Raw genomic sequence first — 17,776 nt, forward strand, 5'->3', positions numbered from 1 at the left:
ATAACTTTTGGCTGTTTGTTTTAAAAATGAATTGCATTATAATTTACATTATTATAATTCCTGTACCTTGCTTTTGCCCATTCTGCAAATAAATCATGGAAATCTCTTTATTTTTTTTCCATATGAGGGTTCGGAAATTTTTTTGTAGGAGCCCTTGCCCTAGCTGGAAATCTCTTAATGGCACCTTGCATTGCTGTTGTAAATTCCTTTTCATATTTCCACAATGGTTCATGGTGGGAATGCATGATCATTCAATTATTGATGAGCGGCACCACTGTTTCTAATTTGGTGCCACAATAAACAATGATGCACTGAGTATCTTTGTACATTAATCTGAAATTTTTATTTCCCTTGGGTAGAGTCCTGGGAATGGAATTGCTGGGCCAAAGTCATCTCTTTTTAATTTGAATAGACGTTTTCTTTTGGAAAAGGCTATAACATTTTCTCATTTCCACTAGCAATGAGTGAAAATACACTTTTCAATGCATCACCACTAGCAATAAATGTTAATGTTGTCAGAGCAATAGATATAAAGTAGTAACCTACTGTTATTTTATTTGGCACTCACCTAACCATTCAATGAATTTTGGTGTTTTCATATGCTTGTTGAACATATATATTTGTTCCATTCTGAATTGCCTCTTCAGATTATTTATCTGTTTTCCTTTTGCATCCTCTATTCTTTGTTTGCTAGTTAGAGAAACAATGTATACTTATAAATACCAGCACTTTGTCCCCGGTGTTCCTTTTTTGTTTTGTTTTGCGAATCTGTTGGGCTTTTGTTTGGTTTGTGCATATATCTGTTGCCATACAAATGTGTTTGAAAATGTTTTATGTAAAAAAATCTGCTTTATATATTTTTTATGAATTTCATATGTTGGTTTAAATGTCTTTCCCTCTATTATATAGGCCAGCCTAGATTTCCTTTCATGGCTCTTAGAATTTAATTTTGAACTATTTAGTTCAACTGAAAACTATTTTTATTTGGGATGAGAAAAATATTTCACATTATTTTCTTTCACATAGTAAATTATGACAACATTCATTAATTCACCAATTTTTTAGAAACAACCTAGAAAACAGTTACACCAGACAAAAAAAATACATAAAAATAAAATGTGCAATAAATAATTATACATACATGTTATTACGTTAATATGAAAGTAGACATGTATTGGAACTTACATAGTATTATGTATTATTCATTTATCATAAAATGCTATTATTTAAATAAAACAATAAGACTATTTTACTGAACTCTCAAATAGTTGTGACTGAAGTAGTACTAATTAAACAAACAATATATGTGATTAAAATATAACAATATTTTAACATGGTTTCTTTCTGTTCTCTTATAAAACAGTTATCTTTAATTTTTTTAACTCCTTAATATATCGAAATATTGTGACTATACTTATGACATATAAGTAAGATGTTTTAAAAGGGAAACATAAATACACTAGTGCTATTAACTATATTTAATAACAAAGAGCAATGACATATTTCTGTCCCATAATATGGTAGGATAATTTGACTCCTTCTTTTTCATTTCCAATAGCACTTCTCTGAATTGCCTGCAACCTTTATGAAATTCTCTTTTTCTATTATACAGTGATAAAACTGAATATATTTAAACATAAATTTCGGTTTGGTGTGTGCTCTGCTGTTATCAAGCCCACATTATACTGATTCTGCTGTCATTGCAGTGTAATGACATCAAGCTAAATATGATCTTAACAACAGAGGTTGACCATGAAATACTTAGAAATTTACTTATTAGCAATAGCAGGTATTGTAGCTTGTATAAATAAGTTCCCAGCTCTCCAAAAAAAAAAAAAAAAGTGTTCATATAATTTGATTTTATAAGCTTGCTTTTAAAGACCAAATCTTGTTGATTGTAATCTTTGCATCAATAAAGTCATCATATAGGCTAAATATGGCTAAGATAGCCGTCATTTATAGACACTCTGAAGCACAGTGAATGTCATCATAAGTTAAAATTCTTTTTTTTTTAGGAAAATGATGTTAGGATATACAAAGGCAATTTGAATTTGTGAACTCAACACTGGATTCCAAAGAAGTTACAGTTTTTGTAAAGAAATTGAGAAAGTGCTATCTAACTCGGTTAACATCTACTGTTGCCTATCTTTTTTTGTTGTTGTTCTGAACTAGTCTTATTTCAAAAATATATTTTTTTTTTACTATAAATTTTTGTCATAAAATTGAACAATTCAGTTTATCTTTTTCTAGGCACCCTCTGGTTTCTTCAAAAATGATCAAACAAGTTTGGAAGGACAGCATATATTTTCTATTTTACTGTAACCCATTTTTTCTTTATTGCCATCCTGAATGTATTTTCAAATTAGAAAACGTTCTTGTCCCACAATGGGAAATTGTGATTTCGTGGCAATCTAACATGTTAAAAATGAATGGCCACCTTGTAGGCACATCTAAGACCATCTTCTTCCATTTCTATTAAATGAATCTGTATACGTGTTTCTTCACATTGTGAGAAAACTAAAAAGTACCCCAAATTTTAAATTATAAAAATTTCACTGTCATAGGTAAGCAAATCCTTCCACCCCCTTTGTTGCAGTATTATAGATAAGGTGTGCAGAACATTTTGCAGATAAGATCTTTTCATTTTCTTTGATAAGAAGTTCACCCACTAAGTGGAATTTGCCAAAATTTACATTGCTATATCTACAGAATATTCAGAGAGAAATCTTGTATTTGGATATCAGTAGACTTTTATTATACAATATTATTAAAATCTTTATAGAAATCAAAAAAATAGTTTGACACTACTTAAAATCAAAATATGTAAGAGTTAGAAGGATAATTCCTTTGTGTATGGTCACTATGTGACATATAACTTAATGTGGAAAATATGAAATCTGAAAAAAATCAGCTCTAAACTATAAAGATTCAGCTCATCTGTTATCAAATTTTTCTCCATTTGTTTTTTCACAGCACACTTTATTTGAAACTTTTGAATCAGAAAAAAAAGCTTTACTCAGTTTCCTAGAGCTACCAGGGGAACAATATAATAACAAATGTTTGTTCACATGATATACTGAAACTAATTCCACAGCTGTTATTTTCATTTATTTTCTCCTGTGGACAATTTATTTTTTTCCTTTTTATTGAATTTATTGGGATGAGATGGTTTGACAAAATTATTCAGGTTTCAGGTACAAAATTCTACAACACATCATCTGCACACTGCCTGTGTGTTCACCACCCCACCAAGTCTCTTTTCATAACCACTTATCCCCCTTGGGGGGCACAGCTGCTATTTTCCACTGAGCTTCGGTGTCTTTGCGGAGACACACAAACTTCTGATTCATTTAGAATCTTGTGAGTCTTTCCCATTCCCTATTCACAAACCAAATTACAAATTTGTAAGGCCTGTGGCTGGGGCCATGCAAATTCACATTGAATTTGAGCAGATGGTAAAGGAACTGTGTAGCTGGAAAATGGTGGGCCATTCCATTTATTAGAGTCAGTCAGTCTTGCAATGGCGGATGAGCAAGCAGGCAGGGAAAACCACTTCCCTCTCTCAGGGTTTATAAGCAAACAGGCTGGGGGAAAAACCCTTCTCTGGCAAACAGAAGCAAAATATGGCCCCTCCCAGTGGCACCAGGCAATCCATAATCTACAATCTGCTGCTCTGAGGGCAAGCACCTGCAGCCTTACATAGACTTATACACAGGTGGTGCTGCCCTGTGCTCATGCGCCAATCAAGCAAAGTACAAGGGAGCAAGCCTAACACACTTGTTTGCCAACAAAATTCTTTTCTGCATTTATCGCAGCACCCTGTTTTGTTTTTTGTGTCCTATTATAATAAGATAACACAGTCAAAGTCTGGGTCATTCTCATATTAGTATATCATCATTCTCACTTTTATCATCTGAACTCTTAGGAAGAAATGATTACAGTATTCACAATGTTGAAAATTAAATTAGCATCATTTTGATACCAAGAACAACAGTTAATTTACAGGTAAAGATCTATTAACAGTCATGATTATATTGCACTCAGGTTGTACCCTTAAATCTTAGCACAGAACAATGGATGATTCATTACTGTCAAGAGCATGTCACAGTTGCCAACATAAGTATTCAGGAGCAAAAATAGTGACAGCCACTGCAGAAGACAGATAATCTGTGATATATCTATCTGCTACAATAGTCACTTTCAGCCCTATCCTATAAACTGTATGTATTTTGTCTATTTCCCAAAAATGCATTCTACTTGTTCTTATTCATCTTTCCCTCGTCATGAAGACTCAAGTTTGATTGTTGGATTATCCTAGAGATTGACAGCCTTGTTAATTACAGAAGATAGAATGCCTTCTGTTTTCATGGGCTAGTAGTCTAGGAGAAAGTGATTCAGAATACCCCTTCTGATAACCTGGAGGAGCTAGGGTTCTGCAATCTCCTGGTCTGCCCCAAACTCCAGGACTGGGAGATCTCTGCCAATTTATTCAGCTCTTTTCTGGAAAATTTAAAAGCAACAAAACAAACATATTTATGGTGACAAATGAAAGGAAGGCAAGCAAGAGGATTTGAGGTCCACAGATTTCTATAAATCACACAATCCTCCAAATTCAGTTTCTCCATTGCTTTTCCTTTGAGGTTCCACTGGCATTCTCAGGCACTCATCCAACAGGAAAAGGAGAATCACCAGTTCTTTCCCACACAGAACTTTCTTTCCAGAACTCCAGGCTTTAGTAACCTTTGCCTTCTACACTGTAGCAGCCATTTGTCTGAAAATAATGTTTCCAATGGAGAAGGAAGCAGTGCTCAGTTTTACACATTCCCAGAGTGCTTTTAAAAACTTTAAAAAAAAATTCAGTAACCTCAGAAAACAGAGGCAAAAGATAAGATTTACAGGTTTTCTTCTAAGTTAAAAAGTTATTTTATAAATAAGCTGATATTTATTTTAACCACATTTATGCCTTCCTTGTGAAAATTTGTGCACTGTGATGCCTATCTTGGAACACAAGTTCAAATTTCAAAATAAGAGCAGATAAAATATGATAGGTCAACAAGGCAATAATAGACAAAACCATATATATGTTAAAAGTCAGTCTTAAGAACTAAAATTTGGACTTGGGCATGATTTATTGTGCTGGATAAATTCATATGAATTGATGAATGATGCTAAATTATTAATTTGCCCAAAGTGGACCACCACCACCTAGAACTATACATCATAAATATTAGAGCCATTCCTATCTTAAGGACTTATGTGTGCAATAAATTATGAGGACTAGTTTAGATATCTGGGTTAATCATAATTCTTCACATCTATAATTCACAATCACTTTATCTCCCACTGACCATTAGTTTAAGTAGTAAAAAAAGTTAGCAGCTTAGTGTGCAAGGTTAGAATTTGTTTCTCTCCTATTGTTCTATTTTTTAAAAATTTTAATTGATTTGAGAGAAGGGGTAAGGGAGAAAGAGAGAGAAAGGGAGAGAGAGAGAAACACTGATTTGCTATTCCACTTATTTATGCATTCATCGGTTGATTCTTATATGTGCCCTGACTGGGGATCAAACCTGCAACCTTGGCGTATAGAGATGATGCTCTAACTAACTGAGCTACCCAGCCAGGGATTCCACATCTGTCTCCTAATTATCGTTTGGTGGCCAAAATTAATAAATATCTATCCTGCAGCCTTTATTTTAATTTTAAAAATCTCTGCTTTGGTTTTAATCCTGAAAATCAGAAATACTTAGCTAGCAATAGTCACAAATTTAACAGGCTTCAGGAGTCCAGAATTATATAAAAGAGATATTCATTCATTCCAATAATTTTGACAAATAAGCAACCTGTTTTCTAAAAACTCAGCTCTTATTTATATTAATAGTGTTATCAAATCACTTTAAAGGAGTAGCATCCTTTTTATGGCTCTTGCCACATAATATGTTGCATTGTTTTTATTTACATATTTCTGAAACTAGATAAGCTATGCATTGATGACAAAGACAAACATATCTCAAATGTTTTTGCATTTTTATAACATATCTCCCAGAATTATATCTCTAATGTAGTGAAAAAGGCATAAACAATAAATAGCCTTGACCTCAAATTCCAAATCTATGACTAATAATTTGCACAATTTTTTATCAACTTTTGTTACTGCACTTATGAGTTAAGTATCACAATATCAGTTTTCCCACAGTGTAAAGAACAAATAAATTTAGGTGTAGAAGACATTTTTTGAGTGAAGATATATTTTATCAATGTTATTTATTATCATGAGGAAGAAATGGAGGACAGTATGAGGATATTCCTCCTGCAGTAAGGGGAAATCTTATCTTACCCTTTGGTTTAAATGTCATCTTTTCAAAATCATTCTCAATGAGGTTCTTTTTTTTAATAAGAAAGGATAACCATTTATGTCTTTTTGAAGTGAGCATTTAAGGAATTTGCTAAAATTAAAGATTTTTATGAGAAAGAATATGGTTTTCAAATTAAAACCAAAGTCATTGTGATGACAGGTAGTGATGAAAGTAGCAAAAGTTTCTTTGTTTATGGCTTTGGCTTCTATGGTTATTAAAGGAGACTGCTGCTTAATGAATTGTAAAGAAAAGTACCTTCAGCGTTAAATCATGATACAGAGATGTTGGAACAGAGGCATACAGGACACAAAGACTCTACAGTGGAAGAGAAACGTGCTATAATCATAACACGGTGAGAAGCATAGGTGTAAATTTTCCCATCCTTCAGTTTACTTGGCAAGAAATGCAAATATTTGAGAAAATAGCATGGAATGTTCACAGTTCTTCAACTGACAGATGGAAAATTGCAGAAAACTGGAAGGTTGAAAGAGTGTGCTTGAACAAGAAATGGTCTCCAAAGGATATCTATATTTAATCAATTAGGCAATGAAGATAAGGAATTAAATACTTGGGGCTTTCCTGTACAACTATTTCAGTTGCCAGAGCATTGGAGCAGTCTGTCCTAATTCAATGAAAATTAAGTTTTCTTTAAATCACTTTAACACTTCAAGTTTCTTTTATGGCACTTACTATAATATGCTTTGTGTTACAGCAACTAGTACTTGACCTATCTCCACTACTCAGGGGAGGGGCCCAGTTTTTACTCACTTTCAGGATTTTAAAATTAATGCATAATGATTGTTAGTAAGGTGGAATTCAAGGAAAGATTATGACAGAAATGGAACAAAACTTAGCTCCTAGCATTATCTTAGTGAGACATTTATCACAGGCTATTGACATCTCAGCACTTTTATGAGGACCCGGTATTGAGCATCAGTAGCTAGCAAGGTCCATCAATCACCACAGCATTCTGGTATTTCTCCTTTGGGGACCAGAGATTGATAATATTGGAGATCGATGTCACTTTGGATTCTTTTCCCTTCCTCACAAATGAGGCCTGGGGGATGTTGACATGATGTTCTCAGATCCACTTTTGCCCTCTGTTTAACCTGGTATGAAGCAGTTTACTGGCATGGAATCTACTGATAAATAAATCAATGGCCCATGATTCAGCTGCTTATCCAAACATGACCTCAAGAACCAAGACTAGTTGACAATGTTTACGTAGTATCTGTCACCTAGAATTGCAAACTTTCTGTACCAAATCTTCAATTATGTATTCTGTTGAAAAGTAACTCTAGGTTTTGTTGATGAGTTATTTTCTAGGTAGTTTTAATTGAATGTTAAAGGCCATCCAAAAGACAGTGATTTTTTAGTAGATAAAAAAAAGGCCAGAGATATGTTTAAAAGCTAAAATAGTTTAGACTACTATGTATGCAACATTTTATTGGAAGTGCTACAGGCTATAATCATACTGTTTCAATGCTTCTTTTTTTAAAAATGCATTCACAATGCTTTGTGAGATTAGAATTACTAGACATATGGATATAAAGGCTATGATAATGTTACGGTACATTTAAATAGAGTTCTGTAGTTCACAAATTGTTGCAGTAGCAACAATATTAGTTTGGTTTTTTAAAAATTTTTATTTATTGATTTTAAAGAGAGGATACAGAAGCAGGAAGGAGGAGAGAGAAACAGGAAGCATTCACTGGTTTTGGTTGCTTCCTGCATATGCCTTGATTAGAACAGCCCACGGTTTGCAAACCCACAATATCAGCAATCCAGGTGGATGCTCCATCCACTGCCCCACCACAGGTCAGGCCATTAGAACACTTTTCTAACAGAAAAGCAGTACATCCACAATAAGGGAGGGTCTCTTGATGATTTTAAAGAAGCTGCAAGGGAGTCCAGAAAGCCTGAGTCACTGTTTGAAACAGAAGAAAATAGTTGGTGATCAGGGGTAGAAAAATATGCTACCCCAAAATATGCCCTTCTCGTATATTGATTATTTTGAGCTGTAAAGTACTTGAAAAATAGCAAAAGTAAGGAGTGGCTTTCTCTGAACTCCCCTCACTTGCCTAAACATAAAAGGAACCCAGTTGCCATAAATTTCCTCCCCAGGAGTTTCATCAACCAGAGAATAAAGAGTCTCATCAAAGAAGAAGAAACCAGAAGTCAACACCACTCCCAGACAAACTTTGTTACGAGCTATCACACTTCCCACCCATTTTTTCTTTTTTCCCTCTTTAAGTTTTAAAAATATTTTTCTTCCCACCCATTTTTCTAAGGGCCATTAAGTTTTCCTACAATCACCCACTCTCCCCTATGAGGCCTACTTCCCCCTCCTCCTTCCCTATTTAGATGGTATTTAATACTAAGTTCTAAGCCACTTACTTAAGTTACTCATTTTTCTCTGACATATCCACATGAGGTACAAATGTTGACAAACTTGTTTATTTTCCTTTTGTTAAAGAGGTTTCAGCTAAGAACTCAGAAGGGTAGAGTGAAAATTATTTTTTTCTTCTGTACAGTGATTAGTGCAAAAGATAAAAGAAAAGGAGGAAGGATTGAGAGATAATCTTGTGGCTATACATAATCAATGTAGAGAAAACCTACAAGAATTTCCCCTTCTCCCATACCAACTCTCCAAGAACCTGCCAGTTTCTATAATTATAACAAGCCTCATGTCTAGAATATTATTCCTGATTATCTTTCTCATTTTTATTAAAATAATTTTTTATTCAAAAATTGGTGCCCTGGCCAGATAGCTTGGTTGGATAGAGCATCGTCCTGATATGCAAAGGTTATGGGTTCAATCCCTGGTCAGGGCACATACAGAAACAGATCACCATTTCTGTGTCTCTCTAAAATTGATCAATAAATATTTTTTAATTGGTGTACATCAGCTGTCCAGATTGCCAGTGTTCAAAATTGTCAAAATGTTTATTCCAAGGCCTTGAACATCAACCATTCCAATGCAGTCAGTTGGGTTAATATCTGGAGTTTACATTTTTTACATAAGACTCCCCTGGTAATTCTAATGGTATTGAATTTAACATTACATTTTGAGAAGCACTGAAGCCTAGTTCCTAAGATAGTTTCTAGTGTTTAGTAAACTCTTCATGAATAGTTGCATGGAATCATTTCTTCAGGGAAAAATCCTTTATCTGTTTTAGTATCTCATGGTTTGGTTTGGGTTCTCTTCCAAGAAGAGATGTTAAGTATTCACTGAGAAGAGGAAACTAGTCTAAAGGATTTAGAACATATTTCTTATTTTTATTATTATAATTTTATTTTTTTAATGGGGTGCCATCAATAAATCAGGGTACATATATTCAAAGATAACATGTCCAGGTTATCTTGTCACTCAATTATGTTGCATACCCATCACCCAAAGTCAGATTGTCCTCTGTCACCTTCTATCTAGTTTTCTTTGTGCCCCTCCCCCTCCCCCTTTCCCTCTCCCCCCTCCCCCCCATAACCACCACACTCTTATCAATGTCTCTTAGTCTCACTTTTATGTACCACCTACGTATGGAATAATGCAGTTCCTGGTTTATTCTGATTTACTTATTTCACTTCGTATAATGTTATCAAGATCCCACCATTTTGCTGTAAACAATCCGATGTCATCATTTCTTATGGCTGAGTAGTATTCCATAGTGTATATGTGCCACATCTTCTTTATCCAGTCATCTATTGATGGGCTTTTTGGTTGTTTCCATGTCCTGGCCACTGTGAACAATGTTGCAATGAACATGGGGCTGCATGTGTCTTTGTGTATCAATGTTTCTGAGTTTTGGGGGTATATACCCAGTAGAGGGATTGCTGGGTCATAAGATAGTTCTATTTTCAGTTTTTTGAGGAACCACCATACTTTCTTCCATAATGGTTGTACTACTTTACATTCCCACCCACAGTGTATGAGGATTCCTTTTTCTCCACAGCCTCTCCAACATTTGCTATTACCTGTCTTGTTAATAATAGCTAATCTAACAGGTGTGAGGTGGTATCTCATTGTAGTTTTGATTTGCATTTCTCTAATAAATAAAGAAGATGAGCATCTTTTCATATATCTGTTGGCCATTTGTATTTCTTCCTGGGAGAAGTGTCTGTTCATGTCCTCTTCCCATTTTTTTATTGGATTGTTTGTTTGTTTATTGTTGAGTTTTATGAGTTCTTTGTATATTTTAGATATTAGGCCCTTATCTGAGCTGTCGTTTGAAAATATCATTTCCCATTTAGTTGGCTTTCTGTTTATTTTGTTATCAGTTTCTCTTGCTGAGCAAAAACTTCTTAGTCTGATGTAGTCCCATTCATTAATTTTTGCCTTCACTTCTCTTGCCTGTGGAGTCAAATTCATAAAATGCTCTTTAAAACCCAGGTCCATGAGTTGAGTACCTATATCTTCTTCTATGTACTTAATTTAGAACATATTTCTTACAAAACTTTTATTGAGTATCTAATGTTGGCTTGGTCTAAGGAAATCTATTTAAAAGACAGTGAATATATTAAATATTTATTTACATTTTTATTCTTTACTTTTATGTTTAGATGTCCCTTTTTTTTCCAGTATCGGAAAAATACAGTTTAGCATGTTTTTCTAGTGTTGTAGGTTTTTTAAAAATTTGGCTTCTTTTTTATTATAATGAATTAATTACACTAAATACATATTGTATATAATATGACACAGTGCTTTAATTTTGGTCATTTTGAAATAACCACCTATCTTAATCAAATTTTTTAAATATTTTATATTTGCCATACTGATTTGAATTATGGTCTGTGTAATAGAGTTTATATATAACATTTATATACCTTTATCAATTTTATACATTTTTTGGTCTATTCCACAGATTTTCTATTTGCAGGCAAGTTCCATGCTATTTTATTTTTAAGCTTTAGAACATTTCTACTACTCAGTAGTCTAAGTCTCTGATCATTATTTTTTATTTTCAAAATTTCTTTGCTGTTTTTTCCACTTTCTTCCAATTAAATATGCAAATATTTTAATAAATTTAAAAATATTCATTGGACATTTTATTTTGATTGAATTAAGTATCAAATAACCTGAGTAAAACTGACAATATTTTTTACAGCTGTGTGTTTATTTATTTAGAAATATGTTGTATCTTTATCTAGAAAAATGTTCACTACTTCTTCACTCAGTAAAGTATTGAAATTTATTTACTCCCTAGTAATATATTATTAAATTTATTTCTTGGCATTTAGTGTAAATGACTATTTTTACTCACTCAAATTATATCTTCCTAATGTATTAATAGAAAAGCAAGATTTTTGTTTCCTGCCATCTTCTATGGGCTAAAATGATCACACTCATGTAGGGATTTATTTTTAATTAAATTTATTGAGATTCAATTGGTTTATAATATTATATAGGTTTCAAGTGTGCCCACCACCCAAAGTCAAATCATCTTTTGTCACTATATATTTTCCCCCCTTAAAGGTAATAGTAGGCATTATTTTCTTGCCTTTAATGGTAATTCCATTAGAGTTTCAGCTTCCAAAAGGCTTGCTACATTTTTGAGATAGTATCCTGTACCTCATTAAAGAAGAATTTCTTTATTTCTACTTTACTAGGAGAATAGATAAATAATGATTTTCAGTTTTGTCAAAAGTCTTCTTGTGTCTGTTGAAAGGCCATTTAAAATTTTCATAAAGCCTAATTGATAAAAGAAATCAAGGAAGATACAAACAAGTGGAAGCGTATACCGTGCTCATGGTTAGGAAGAATAAACATCATTAAAATATCTATATTACCCAAAGCAATTTATAAATTCAATGCAATACCAATTAAAATACCAATGACACACTTTAAAGATATAGATCACATATTCCAAAAACTTATATAGAACCAAAAGAGAACACAAATAGCCTCAGCAATCTTAAAAAAGAAGAATAAAGGGGGAGGTATCAAACTTCCTGATATCAAGGTATACTACAAGGCCATTGTACTCAAAACAGTGTGGTACTGTCATAAGAACAGGCACATAGATCAATGGAACAGAATGGAGAACCCAGAAATAAACGCACAGCTCTATGGACAACTGATATTTGACAAATGAGGTAAGGAAATACAATGGAGTAAAGACAGCCTCTTCAACAAATGGTGTTGGGAAAATTGGACAGCAACCTGCAAAAAAATAAAACTAGACCACCAACTTACACCATTCACAAAAATAAACTCAAAATGGATAAAAGACTTAAATGTAAGGCGTGAAACCATAAGTATTTTAAAAGAAAACATAGGCAGTAAGCTCTCCGACATCTCTCACAGCGATATATTTGCTGATTTATCTCCATGGGCAAGGGAAATAAAAGACAGGATAAACAAATGGGACTATATCAAACTAAAAAGCTTTTGCACAGCCAAACACAATAAGAACAGAATAAAATGACAAACTACACAATGGTAGAACGTATTTGACAGTATATCTGATAAGGGGTTAATAACCAAAATTTATAAAGAACTTGTAAATCTCAACACCAGAAAGACAAACAATCCAATCAAAAAATGGGCAAAAGAAATGAATGGACATTTCTCCAAAGAGGACATACAATGGCCAATAGGCATATGAAAAAATGCTCAACATCACTAATCATTAGAGAAATGCAAATTAAAACCACAATGAGATATCACCTCACACCAGTCAGAATGGCGCTCATCAACAAAACAACACAGAATAAGTGCTGGCGAGGATGTGGAGGAAAGGGAACCCTTCTACACTGCTGGTGGGAATGCAGACTGGTGCAGCCTCTGTGGAAAACAGTATGGAAATTACTCAAAAAATTGAAAATCGAACTGCCTTTTGACCCAGCCATCCCACTTTTAGGAATATACCCCAAGAACACCATAGAACAGTTCCAGAAGGAGAAATGCACCCCCATGTTTATAACAGCATTGTTCACAATAGCGGAGATCTGGAAACAGCCCAAGTGTCTGATAGAGGACGAGTGGATTAAAAAGCTTTGGTACATATATACTATAGAATACTACTCAGCCATAAGAAATGATGACATTGGATCATTTACAATAACATGGATGGATCTTGATAACATTATACGGAGTGAAATAAGTAAATCAGAAAAAACTAAGAACTATATGAACCCATGCATAGATGGGACATAAAAATGAGATTCAGAGACATGGACAAGAATGTGATGGTAACAGGGGGTGGGGTGGAGGGGTGGGGAGGGGGTGAGGAAGGAGAAGGAGGGGCGGGGGGAGGGGAGGGGCACAAAGAAAACCAGATAGAAGGTAACAGAAGACAATTTGACTTTGGGTGAGGGGTATGCAGCTTAATCAAATGTCAAAATAATCTGGAGATGTTTTCTTGGATCATATGTACCCTGATTTATCAATGTCACTGCATTAAAATTAATAAAAATAAGATAAAAAAATAAAGCCTCATTTTTAAGATATATTATCCCACTAACCTTCCAAATACTGAACTAGTGTTGCTCTTTCCTGTTTATTTATTTTTATTTTATTTATTTATTTATTTATTTATTTATTTATTTATTTATTTTTGTGGTAGAGACAGAGAGAGTCAGAGAGAGGGACAGATAAGGACAGACAGACAGGAAGGAAGAGAGATGCGAAACATCAATTCTTCATTGCGACTTCTTAGTTGTTCATTGATTGATTTCTCATAAGTGCCTTGACTGGGGGACTACAGCAGAGCAAGTGAACCCTTGCCTCAAGCCCGCAACCTTGGGCTCAAGGTGGTGAGCCTTTCTCAAACCAGATGAGCCTGCCCTCAAGCTGGCAGCCTCGGGGTCTCGAACCTGGGTCCTCTGCATCCCAGTCCGATGCTCTATCCACTGCACCACCGCCTGGTCAGGCTCTTTCCTGTTTAATAATACTACATTATTCTTGTAATATATCATTAAAATCTACATACTTGCTGATGCTTTTGGAAGAACAAGTTTGAGATTTCTGGATTTTTCATATAGTTTAATAATCAAAATAATTTAGCTCTTTGTGCTACAAAAGTTTCTACTTCTGGAAAATATTTGATAATTTTTCCCCAATAAATTATCAAAGTGATTGATATTTTAGTTATATTTCTATAAAAAGTATTCATAATATTTTTAATTTATTTCTGAATATTTACTTTTATTTCTAGTCCTTATCTGTATTTTTAGCTTTATTGAGGTAGATTGTCAAACACTTGTATATATATATTTTAAGTGTTCAATTTGATGTTTTGATATACATGAACATTACGATATGATCACCACATGAAGGTAAGTAATACATCCATCACCTCACAGTTACTTTTGTTTGTCATGAAACCATTTGAGATTTACCCTTTTGGCACATTTTAAGTACATATTAGAACTGTTAACTAAACTCACCACACTCTACATTAAGTCTTCAGAATTTATTCATCTTGCTTAACTGATACTTTGTATGTTTTGACCAATTACTCTCCATTTTTCCCACCCCCAACCTTGGCAACCACCATTCTATTCAGTGCTTCTATTGAGTTCATGTATTTTAGATTCCACAGATGAGATCACATAGTATTTGTCTGTCTTTGTCTAGCTTATTTTACTTAGCATAATGTTTTCTGAGTTCATTCATGTTGTTGCAAATGTTCCTTCTTTTGTAAATATGAATTATATTCCATTATATATTCCTTTGACCATCCATCCACTAATAGACATTTAAGTTATTTCCATTTTTTGGCTCATGTGAATAATGTTGTAATGAATACAGAAGTACAGATATCTCTTTGAGATATTGATTTTATTTTTTTTAGATATATCCCCAAGATTGGAATTGTTGGGTCATATGGTAGTTCTATTTTTAATTTTTTGAGGAACCTCCATAGTGGCTGTACTAATTTACATTCCCTTCAATAATGTGCAAGTGTTCCCTTTTCTCCATATATTCACCAATATGTCTTTTTTGCAATGTCATTCTGACAGATTTGAGATGATATTTCATTTTAGTTACATTTGCATTTATTTCCCTGATAACTAGTTATGTGGAGAATCTTTTTATAAATCTTTGACCTTTTCTATGTCCTCTTTAAATAATGTCCTTATCTCATTTTTTAATCCAGTTACTTGATTATTTTGCTATTGAGTTTTAAGAGTTCTTTATATATTTTGGATATCAACTCCTTATTAGATGTAGGGTTTGCAAATTTTTTTCCCATTTCATAGCTTGTCTTTGTACTCTGTTGAGTATTTTGTTGGTTGTGTAGAAGCTTTTTAATTTGATGCAATCTCATTGGTTTATTTTTGCTTTTGTTGCTTTTCAGTTGTGTCTTATTCAAAAATCATTGTCCAGACAAATGCCAAGACACTTTTTCTGTTTTATTCTAGGAGTTTTATGGTTTCAAGTCTTATGTGTAAAATTTTAATCCATTTTGAGTTGATTTTGGTATATGATATGAGATGTGTGTGGGTTTAATTTCATTCTCCTGAATATGGATATTTAGTTTTCCCAACACTATTTATTTATTTATTTATTTATTTATTTATTTATTTATTTATTTATTTACAGATTTTATTTATTCATTATAGAGAGTGGAGAGAGGGTGGGGAGGAGCAGGAGGCATCAACTCCCATATGTGCCTTGACCAGGCAAGCCCAGGGTTTTGAACTGGCAACCTCAGCATTTCCAGGTTGATGCTTTATCCACTGCACCACCACAGGCCAGGCCCAACACTATTTATTGAAGAAGCATTTCTTCCCCCATTGTGTCTTCTTGGCATACTTGTGTAAGACAGTTGAACATTAAAGTGTGGATCTATTTCTGGAATCTCTATTCTGATCCCTTAATCTCTATGTTTTTATGCTAGTAATATACTGTTTTGATTACTGTAGTTTTATAGCGTATTTTGAAATCAGGCAGTATAGTGCTTGCCTCCTACTTTTTGTTCCTATTCAGAATTACTGTAGCTATTTTGGGTCTTTTGTGGTTATATATTAATTTCAGATTTTTTTTACCTCTGTAAGAAATGCCATTTGAGTTCTGATGGGGACGGCATTGAATCTGTAGATCACTTTGCAGTAGGATGAATATTTTAACAGTATTAATTGTCAAAACCATAAATATTGAATGTCTTTTCATTTACTTGTCATCTTTAATTTTCTTCCTCACTGTTTTATAATTTTCAGTATACAAATCTTTTACTCTTTTGGTTAAGTTTCTTCCTAAGTATTTTATTTGGTTTTATTATGAATGTTCCTTTTTATTTACTTTTTTGTATATCTCATTGTTTGTATATAAAAATGCTGTTGATTTTGAATGTTGATTTTATATCATGTAACTTTACTAAATTGTCTATTAGTTTTAACTTATTTTTGTTTAGTCTTTAGAATTTTCTACATGTATGATCATGTCATCTGCAGACAGAGAAAGTTCCACTTTTTCTCTTGTGATTTGGACCATCTTTTTTCTCATCTAATTGCTCTGGCTAACACATAAAGGATTATTTTGAATTGAAGTAGTGACAGGGGCATCCTTGCCTTGTTCCTTTACAGATCTGGAGCCAAGTCTCCAGGGGGACAGGGCTGCTTCTGGAACTGCATCCAGGACCAAAATTATCCACACCACTTTGAGAAGGGCTATGGGCCTGCCTTCTCAAAGTAGGCTTCCTCGCTCTTGAACTCCAACACCAGAGTTTCACAACCTGGATCCCAAGACTCATAAGGGCACTTTTATTCATGGATTGCTGTCAAATTGTTGTTTCTGTGGGGGAATAAGTCTAAAGATCTCTTACACCCCTGTCTTGCTGGCATCACTCCAACTATCTGTATTTATATTTATTTTTACTTTTCCCTAATTTTATTTACTAGAAAATAACTTTCTCTTTCAAGAAACAAATAAGCTAAATATTCATTACAATTATTTTGTTTATTTAATAAATTTCTTAAGTTTTATATATAATTTTTTTTTTCTTTAAGTGAGAGGTAAGGAGGCAGAGAGACAGATCCTGCATCTGCACTGGGATCCACCCAGCAAACCCTCAACCAGGGAGTGCTCTGCCCATCTAGGACATTGCTCAGCAACCAAGCTATTTTAGTTCCTGAAGCAGTCCATCTTTAGTACTTTGGGCCAATTTTCTTGAACAAATACCCATGGCTATGGGAGGAGAAGAGAGAGAGAGCCATAGTGAGAGAGAGGGGAGGGTAATGAGGGGAGGAGAAGCAGATAGTCACTTCTCCTGTGTGCCCTGACAGGGAATCAAACCTAGGACATCCACATGCCAGACTGACACTCTACCACTGAGCCAACCAGCTAGGAGTATAATAATTTTTTAAATAAGCTTTATTAAAATTGCTTTTTATTTTTGATAAATTTGTAACTTGGGATATGAGTGATAACTGATAGATAATCACTAAAAGATATTATAAACAAACCAGAATAAAGTTGTGTT

The 17,776-nt window shown here is 33.7% G+C and overlaps 1 protein-coding gene across 2 annotated transcripts in view; it reads left to right on the plus strand.

Annotated features, from left to right (window-relative positions):
- The window catches only part of GRID2 (glutamate ionotropic receptor delta type subunit 2), a 1,621,553-nt gene that overhangs the window by 1,432,062 nt on the left and 171,715 nt on the right, over window positions 1-17,776 (plus strand). The gene's annotated exons all lie outside the window — the stretch shown is intronic.

This window comes from Saccopteryx leptura, chromosome 5, assembly GCF_036850995.1.
Source record: "Saccopteryx leptura isolate mSacLep1 chromosome 5, mSacLep1_pri_phased_curated, whole genome shotgun sequence".
Taxonomy (NCBI): domain Eukaryota; kingdom Metazoa; phylum Chordata; class Mammalia; order Chiroptera; family Emballonuridae; genus Saccopteryx; species Saccopteryx leptura.